General features: G+C 41.3%; 1 protein-coding gene across 1 annotated transcript in view; it reads right to left on the reverse strand.

Moving 5' to 3' along the window:
- The window catches only part of LOC137632440 (zinc finger protein 845-like), a 399,727-nt gene that overhangs the window by 179,051 nt on the left and 210,676 nt on the right, over positions 1-10,000 (reverse strand). The gene's annotated exons all lie outside the window — the stretch shown is intronic.

The raw sequence follows: 10,000 nt of genomic DNA on the forward strand, positions 1-10,000 counted from the left end.
GAGAGAGAGAGAGAGAGAGAGAGAGAAAAGAGAGAGAGAGATGTTGATTTTGCAAATGAATCAGAAAAAGACGGAGTATACCTATAACAAGAAGAGCCAATGTTCATCTATATAGGTGAAGTGTGGACGTTGCATTAAGCTATTAAAGACATATGACAACTATTTGTCAACATTCATTTTTTAATAGTTCGAATATTAATCGCGATGTTGTCATTAGTTATTAATTATTAATTCAGGTTTTGAACTTTCTGTTCCATAAATCTTTCGAGAAAATTTAACGTAATCTATAGAAATTTAAGATATTTCGACTAAATTGATATTTTTATAATAATGAATTATAGTTTTATAAACATGCAATCTTATCCTTATTAATTCATGTTTTGAAATTTCTTTCGTAGGAAGATTTCGAGAAAATATAACCGTGAAAATTTAAAGTCATTTATAAAAATTGAAGATATATTGACTAAATTGATAACTTTACAATAATAAATTGTATTTATATATTCATGCAATTCAATTCTTAGAATTTCCTCTTTCAACTTTTTATTCTAGAAAGCTTCCGAGAAAATATAACACAGTGAAAATCTAACATCATTTATAAAGATTGAAGATATATTGACTAAATCATTCATTTTACAATAACCAACTGTAGTTTTATACTTAAGCAATCTTAATGTTAGAATTTCTTATGTTTTGAACTTTCTTTTTAGGAAAGTTTTGAGAAAATTTTACACCGCAAAAATTTAATATAATTTATAAAAATTGAAGATATATTGACTAAATCAGTCATTTTACAATAGCCAATTTTAGCTTTATGTTAATGCAATCTTATTCTTAGAATTTCATTTTTTTAACTTTCAATGCTATCAATAATTTCTCAAATTCAAATTCAAATGGGTAGGTCTACTTGTTTTATGACTACATAAAGCTTTCGAAAAAAAAATAACACCTTCGTGAAAAAATGAAGTGAATAAATGACTCCAAGTCTAATCCAATCACAAGGAAATTAATCTTGAATCCATCTGTTACTGTCTGATGCTGTGATAAATGACTCCAAGTCTAATCCAGCCACTGGCGAATGGATCTTGAATCCATCTGTTACTGTCTGATGCTGTGATAAATGACTCCAAGTCTAATCCAGCCACTGGCGAATGGATCTTGAATCCATCTGTTACTGTCTGATGCTGTGATAAATGACTCCAAGTCTAATCCAGCCACTGGCGAATGGATCTTGAATCCATCTGTTACTGTCTGATGCTGTGATAAATGACTCCAAGTCTAATCCAGCCACTGGCGAATGGATCTTGAATCCATCTGTTACTGTCTGATGCTGTGATAAATGACTCCAAGTCTAATCCAGCCACTGGCGAATGGATCTTGAATCCATCTGTTACTGTCTGATGCTGTGATAAATGACTCCAAGTCTAATCCAGCCACTGGCGAATGGATCTTGAATCCATCTGTTACTGTCTGATGCTGTGATAAATGACTCCAAGTCTAATCCAGCCACTGGCGAATGGATCTTGAATCCATCTGTTACTGTCTGATGCTGTGATAAATGACTCCAAGTCTAATCCAGCCACTGGCGAATGAATCTTGAATCCATCTGTTACTGTTTCATGCTGTGAATAAATTATTCAATTTTACAAGTTAATAATAAGACTTAAGAAGCACTGCCTTGATAAATATATAGATTTTTTTAGTAGTAACAAAAGATACTTCAGCTAAAATAGATTTTTTTTTTACGCTTTCATACTGCTTAGTATACACAAGTGTAACTCATAAAATTGTCTTGGACAGTGCCATAGCCTCTGTACCATGGCCTTCCACTGCCTTGGCTAGAGTACTCTTGCTTGAGGATACACTCGGCACACTATTCTATCTTATTTCTCTTCCTCTTGTTTTTTTTTTAAAGTTTTTAAAGTTTATAAAGGAGATATTTATTTCAATGTTACTCTTCTTGAAATATGATATTTTTCCTTGTTTCCTTTCCTCACTGGGCTATTTTTCTTGTTGGAGTCCCTGTGCTTATAGCATCCTACATTACCAACTTGGTTTGTAGCTTAGTAATTATTATTAATAATAATAATAAAAATAATATCAATATATATATATATATATATATATATATATATATATATATATATATATATATATATATATACATGCATATACACACTCACATATATACTGTACGGTACTGAATTACTAAACGACGCGACGGTCTTGTCCCTCTCGACTTAGCTTCGAAGAAGCAGCAGCAGCATCCCGTTTCTTAGGGAACTTAAAGTGTCCTTTGCCCAAAAGGATTCGCTCCGAGAGACAAAAATGTCCTAGTTAGGTTTATTCACCTGGACTTCAAACTCGGATTTCAAGGCTAAGCAATTATGTAAAGGTGTGCGCAGGTAAAATGGCATGCATATATACGTATGTAGATATATAGAACAACAACAACAACAAAAAAAACAACAACAACAACAAATGCAGCACAATGACAGGTAGAGCACGCAATCTCCTGGTAATAATAATATCTATATTTTCATATTTTCTTTTTCTCAAGGTTGAAATTATACCATCAAACGTCCTTTACACACTGGGTATGTTATATCTTGCACAGGAGTAATGTATAATGTATGACTGGACGAAACTCTTTTTACATTTGGAATCAAAGAATTGAATTTAATCGATTCATTAGACTTGATTATAAATCATCATAAAAACAGTCTTTGTTAAAAAGAATATTAGAAATATTATTAAGCGTCACATTCCTGGCTTTAGTGCAAAAGGATCTTTTATTATTATTATTATTATTATTATTATTATTATTATTATTATTATTAATTGCTAAGCTACAACCCTAGTTGGAAATGCAGAATTCTATAAGCCCAGGGGCTCCAACAGGGAAAATGTCCCAGTGAGGAAAGGAAAAAAAGAAAAATGAAATATTTTAAGAACAGTGACATTAAAATAAATATCTCCTATATAAACTATGAAAACTAACAAAACAAGAGGAAGAGAAATAAGATAAAATAGTGTGCGGAAGTGTAACTTCAAGCATGAGAACTCTAACCCAAAACGGTGGAAGGCCATGGTACAGAGGCTGCTAAGAGCTGCTAACCATAGCTGAAAAGTCGCTTACCAAGGGGAAAGTGTCCACTGAACAATTACAGTGCAGTAGTTAACCCCTCGAGCGAAGAAGAATTGTTTGGTATCTTGGTGTTGTCAGGTGTATGAGGAGAGAAGAGAATATGTAAGAATATGCCAAACTATTCGGTGTGTGTATAGGCATGGGGAAAATTAACCGTAACCAGAGAGAAGGATCTAATGTAGTACTGTCTGGCCAGTCGAAGGACCCCATAACTCTCTTGCGGTAGTATCTCAACGGGTGGCTGGTGCACTGGCCAACCTACTACAACAGATGAGCGGTACTCGAAGGATTGTCTCCAGGAACCCGTCTCCAAGATCCCGTCTCCAGAATCCACTTCTCCAGGAACCCCCCAGTAAGGAGGGACAAAACTGTGTATTGATTCTCAGTTTGTGTGTGTGCTTTGGAAGAGGAATCCATTAATCCCCCCCCCTCCCCCCGAGCAATGAGGACGGACAGAGAAACCGATGTGTTAATTCATGTCACCAAAAATTTACCACACAGATCTGAGAAGATATCTCACTTAATATCATGCATTAAGAAGTTTTCCAGTGAGCAATATAGCTCCGGTTTATGAATGTTTTATGAACCCTGTATCGAAGAATAAATAATATATTAGATGATGGTAAAAATCATTCTATATAAATTAGATTTATAAGTTACAAGTTATTTTTTCTAATCAGGGTGATAAATTCTTTCGTCATTGGAATCATATTGTAGAGATTTTCAAACACATTTTAAAGATAACCACCTTGAAATATGAGATTATAACATGGAATCTACAAACCTGGATAGAAATTAAACTCAACTTTAAAAAACTGCAGATCAAAACGAGAAGACATTTTATTACAAAAACTGTTATTTCTGAACCAGTTTTTTTTTCTTTCATAGCAATCATTCCTGGTAACTCTTGGCCTTGCTATTCTGAATGTCCCTCATCTTTGTTGTGGTCTATGTTTCCCATCAATCTCTCCTATCCACCTAAACGTCCCTTAGCTTTGCTGTTTCCAAAGTGTTCAATAATCTCCCCCACCTATCTGATAATCCCTTAGCCTTTCTATGGTCCTTGTTTCCCATCAATCTCAATTCGCCTAAACGTCCCTTAGCTTTGCTGTTGCCCATGTGTCCCATTAATTTCACCCACTTCTCCGAACATTCCTTAGCTTTGCTGTGGTACCTGTTTCCCATTAATCTCCCCTACCTTTCTGAACGTCCCTTAGACTTCCTGTGATCAGTGTTTCCCATTAATCTCCCCTACCCATCTAAACGTCCCTTAGCTTTGCTGTGGTCCATGTTTCCCATTAATCTCACCCCCCCCCCCTCTCTCTGAATGTCCATTAGCTTTGCTGTGGTTCACGTTTCCCATTAAGCTCCTTCCACCTTTCTGAATGTCCCTTAGCTTTGCTGAGGTACATGTTTCCCATCATTCTCCCCACCTCTCTGAACGCACCTTAGCTTTGCTGTGATCCCTGTTTCCCATTAATCTTCTCCCACCTCTCTGAACGCACCTTAGCTTTGCTGTGATCCCTGTTTCCCATTAATCTTCTCCCACCTCTCTGAACGCACCTTAGCTTTGCTGTGATCCCTGTTTCCCATTAATCTTCTCCCACCTCTCTGAACGCACCTTAGCTTTGCTGTGATCCCTGTTTCCCATTAATCTTAACCCACCTTTCTGAACGTTCCGTAGCTTTGCTGTGGTACATGTTTCCCATCATTCTCCCCACCTCTCTGAACGCACCTTAGCTTTGCTGTGATCCCTGTTTCCCATTAATCTTCTCCCACCTCTCTGAATGCACCTTAGCTTTGCTGTGATCCCTGTTTCCCATTAATCTTCTCCCACCTCTCTGAACGCACCTTAGCTTTGCTGTGATCCCTGTTTCCCATTAATCTTCTCCCACCTCTCTGAACGCACCTTAGCTTTGCTGTGATCCCTGTTTCCCATTAATCTTCTCCCACCTCTCTGAACGCACCTTAGCTTTGCTGTGATCCCTGTTTCCCATTAATCTTCTCCCACCTCTCTGAACGCACCTTAGCTTTGCTGTGATCCCTGTTTCCCATTAATCTTCTCCCACCTCTCTGAACGCACCTTAGCTTTGCTGTGATCCCTGTTTCCCATTAATCTTCTCCCACCTCTCTGAACGCACCTTAGCTTTGCTGTGATCCCTGTTTCCCATTAATCTTCTCCCACCTCTCTGAACGCACCTTAGCTTTGCTGTGATCCCTGTTTCCCATTAATCTTAACCCACCTTTCTGAACGTTCCGTAGCTTTGCTGTGGTACATGTTTCCCATTATTCTCCCCACCTCTCTGAACGCACCTTAGCTTTGCTGTGATCCCTGTTTCCCATTAATCTTCTCCCACCTCTCTGAACGCACCTTAGCTTTGCTGTGATCCCTGTTTCCCATTAATCTTAACCCACCTTTCTGAACGTTCCGTAGCTTTGCTGTGGTACATGTTTCCCATCATTCTCCCCACCTCTCTGAACGCACCTTAGCTTTGCTGTGATCCCTGTTTCCCATTAATCTTCTCCCACCTCTCTGAACGCACCTTAGCTTTGCTGTGATCCCTGTTTCCCATTAATCTTAACCCACCTTTCTGAACGTTCCGTAGCTTTGCTGTGGTACATGTTTCCCATCATTCTCCCCACCTCTCTGAACGCACCTTAGCTTTGCTGTGATCCCTGTTTCCCATTAATCTTCTCCCACCTCTCTGAACGCACCTTAGCTTTGCTGTGATCCCTGTTTCCCATTAATCTTCTCCCACCTCTCTGAACGCACCTTAGCTTTGCTGTGATCCCTGTTTCCCATTAATCTTCTCCCACCTCTCTGAACGCACCTTAGCTTTGCTGTGATCCCTGTTTCCCATTAATCTTCTCCCACCTCTCTGAACGCACCTTAGCTTTGCTGTGATCCCTGTTTCCCATTAATCTTAACCCACCTTTCTGAACGTTCCGTAGCTTTGCTGTGGTACATGTTTCCCATTATTCTCCCCACCTCTCTGAACGCACCTTAGCTTTGCTGTGATCCCTGTTTCCCATTAATCTTCTCCCACCTCTCTGAACGCACCTTAGCTTTGCTGTGATCCCTGTTTCCCATTAATCTTAACCCACCTTTCTGAACGTTCCGTAGCTTTGCTGTGGTACATGTTTCCCATCATTCTCCCCACCTCTCTGAACGCACCTTAGCTTTGCTGTGATCCCTGTTTCCCATTAATCTTCTCCCACCTCTCTGAACGCACCTTAGCTTTGCTGTGATCCCTGTTTCCCATTAATCTTCTCCCACCTCTCTGAACGCACCTTAGCTTTGCTGTGATCCCTGTTTCCCATTAATCTTCTCCCACCTCTCTGAACGCACCTTAGCTTTGCTGTGATCCCTGTTTCCCATTAATCTTCTCCCACCTCTCTGAACGCACCTTAGCTTTGCTGTGATCCCTGTTTCCCATTAATCTTCTCCTACCTCTCTGAACGCACCTTAGCTTTGCTGTGATCCCTGTTTCCCATTAATCTTCTCCCACCTCTCTGAACGCACCTTAGCTTTGCTGTGATCCCTGTTTCCCATTAATCTTAACCCACCTTTCTGAACGTTCCGTAGCTTTGCTGTGGTACATGTTTCCCATTATTCTCCCCACCTCTCTGAACGCACCTTAGCTTTGCTGTGATCCCTGTTTCCCATTAATCTTCTCCCACCTCTCTGAACGCACCTTAGCTTTGCTGTGATCCCTGTTTCCCATTAATCTTCTCCCACCTCTCTGAACGCACCTTAGCTTTGCTGTGATCCCTGTTTCCCATTAATCTTCTCCCACCTCTCTGAACGCACCTTAGCTTTGCTGTGATCCCTGTTTCCCATTAATCTTCTCCCACCTCTCTGAACGCACCTTAGCTTTGCTGTGATCCCTGTTTCCCATTAATCTTCTCCCACCTCTCTGAACGCACCTTAGCTTTGCTGTGATCCCTGTTTCCCATTAATCTTAACCCACCTTTCTGAACGTTCCGTAGCTTTGCTGTGGTACATGTTTCCCATTATTCTCCCCACCTCTCTGAACGCACCTTAGCTTTGCTGTGATCCCTGTTTCCCATTAATCTTCTCCCACCTCTCTGAACGCACCTTAGCTTTGCTGTGATCCCTGTTTCCCATTAATCTTAACCCACCTTTCTGAACGTTCCGTAGCTTTGCTGTGGTACATGTTTCCCATCATTCTCCCCACCTCTCTGAACGCACCTTAGCTTTGCTGTGATCCCTGTTTCCCATTAATCTTCTCCCACCTCTCTGAACGCACCTTAGCTTTGCTGTGATCCCTGTTTCCCATTAATCTTCTCCCACCTCTCTGAACGCACCTTAGCTTTGCTGTGATCCCTGTTTCCCATTAATCTTCTCCCACCTCTCTGAACGCACCTTAGCTTTGCTGTGATCCCTGTTTCCCATTAATCTTCTCCCACCTCTCTGAACGCACCTTAGCTTTGCTGTGATCCCTGTTTCCCATTAATCTTAACCCACCTTTCTGAACGTTCCGTAGCTTTGCTGTGGTACATGTTTCCCATTATTCTCCCCACCTCTCTGAACGCACCTTAGCTTTGCTGTGATCCCTGTTTCCCATTAATCTTCTCCCACCTCTCTGAACGCACCTTAGCTTTGCTGTGATCCCTGTTTCCCATTAATCTTAACCCACCTTTCTGAACGTTCCGTAGCTTTGCTGTGGTACATGTTTCCCATCATTCTCCCCACCTCTCTGAACGCACCTTAGCTTTGCTGTGATCCCTGTTTCCCATTAATCTTCTCCCACCTCTCTGAACGCACCTTAGCTTTGCTGTGATCCCTGTTTCCCATTAATCTTCTCCCACCTCTCTGAACGCACCTTAGCTTTGCTGTGATCCCTGTTTCCCATTAATCTTCTCCCACCTCTCTGAACGCACCTTAGCTTTGCTGTGATCCCTGTTTCCCATTAATCTTCTCCCACCTCTCTGAACGCACCTTAGCTTTGCTGTGATCCCTGTTTCCCATTAATCTTCTCCCACCTCTCTGAACGCACCTTAGCTTTGCTGTGATCCCTGTTTCCCATTAATCTTCTCCCACCTCTCTGAACGCACCTTAGCTTTGCTGTGATCCCTGTTTCCCATTAATCTTAACCCACCTTTCTGAACGTTCCGTAGCTTTGCTGTGGTACATGTTTCCCATTATTCTCCCCACCTCTCTGAACGCACCTTAGCTTTGCTGTGATCCCTGTTTCCCATTAATCTTAACCCACCTCTCTGAACGTTCCGTAGCTTTGCTGTGGTACATGTTTCCCATTATTCTCCCCACCTCTCTGAACGCACCTTAGCTTTGCTGTGATCCCTGTTTCCCATTAATCTTAACCCACCTCTCTGAACGTTCCGTAGCTTTGCTGTGGTACATGTTTCCCATTATTCTCCCCACCTCTCTGAACGCACCTTAGCTTTGCTGTGATCCCTGTTTCCCATTAATCTTAACCCACCTTTCTGAACGTTCCGTAGCTTTGCTGTGGTACATGTTTCCCATCATTCTCCCCACCTCTCTGAACGCACCTTAGCTTTGCTGTGATCCCTGTTTCCCATTAATCTTAACCCACCTTTCTGAACGTTCCGTAGCTTTGCTGTGGTACATGTTTCCCATTATTCTCCCCACCTCTCTGAACGCACCTTAGCTTTGCTGTGATCCCTGTTTCCCATTAATCTTAACCCACCTTTCTGAACGTTCCGTAGCTTTGCTGTGGTACATGTTTCCCATCATTCTCCCCACCTCTCTGAACGCACCTTAGCTTTGCTGTGATCCCTGTTTCCCATTAATCTTAACCCACCTTTCTGAACGTTCCGTAGCTTTGCTGTGGTACATGTTTCCCATTATTCTCCCCACCTCTCTGAACGCACCTTAGCTTTGCTGTGATCCCTGTTTCCCATTAATCTTAACCCACCTTTCTGAACGTTCCGTAGCTTTGCTGTGGTACATGTTTCCCATCATTCTCCCCACCTCTCTGAACGCACCTTAGCTTTGCTGTGATCCCTGTTTCCCATTAATCTTAACCCACCTTTCTGAACGTTCCGTAGCTTTGCTGTGGTACATGTTTCCCATCATTCTCCCCACCTCTCTGAACGCACCTTAGCTTTGCTGTGATCCCTGTTTCCCATTAATCTTAACCCACCTTTCTGAACGTTCCGTAGCTTTGCTGTGGTACATGTTTCCCATCATTCTCCCCACCTCTCTGAACGCACCTTAGCTTTGCTGTGATCCCTGTTTCCCATTAATCTTAACCCACCTTTCTGAACGTTCCGTAGCTTTGCTGTGGTACATGTTTCCCATCATTCTCCCCACCTCTCTGAACGCACCTTAGCTTTGCTGTGATCCCTGTTTCCCATTAATCTTAACCCACCTTTCTGAACGTTCCGTAGCTTTGCTGTGGTACATGTTTCCCATTATTCTCCCCCACCTATCTAAATGCCCCTTAGCTTTGCTGCTATTATTGAACAGTTCAAGATGAACCTTTTTACAATGCCCATTTGTTTTCTTCTCATATGGTTTCTCTGTAGAAAATAATACATTCTTTTGAATCAAAAGGATGCTGTATTAATTACGTAAATTGTCCATATATTTGCCAATTGATTTCGTTCTGCATTTTTCGAAACAATGCTGTTTTTCTGATATGAGGTCATACAGTTAAATTCTCTCTCTCTCTCTCTCTCTCTCTCTCTCTCTCTCTCTCTCTCTCTCTCTCTCTCTCGTTTTCTTTTTCTTTTCGGATTTCAACATCTCTGGATATGTCATATTAATTTCTCCCCCCTCCCCCCCTCTCTCTCTCATTTCCTTATTCTTTCCTGTTTTCAATATCTCTGGATATAAATCATGTT

Source organism: Palaemon carinicauda, chromosome 41, assembly GCF_036898095.1.
Source record: "Palaemon carinicauda isolate YSFRI2023 chromosome 41, ASM3689809v2, whole genome shotgun sequence".
Classification (NCBI taxonomy): Eukaryota; Metazoa; Arthropoda; class Malacostraca; order Decapoda; family Palaemonidae; genus Palaemon; species Palaemon carinicauda.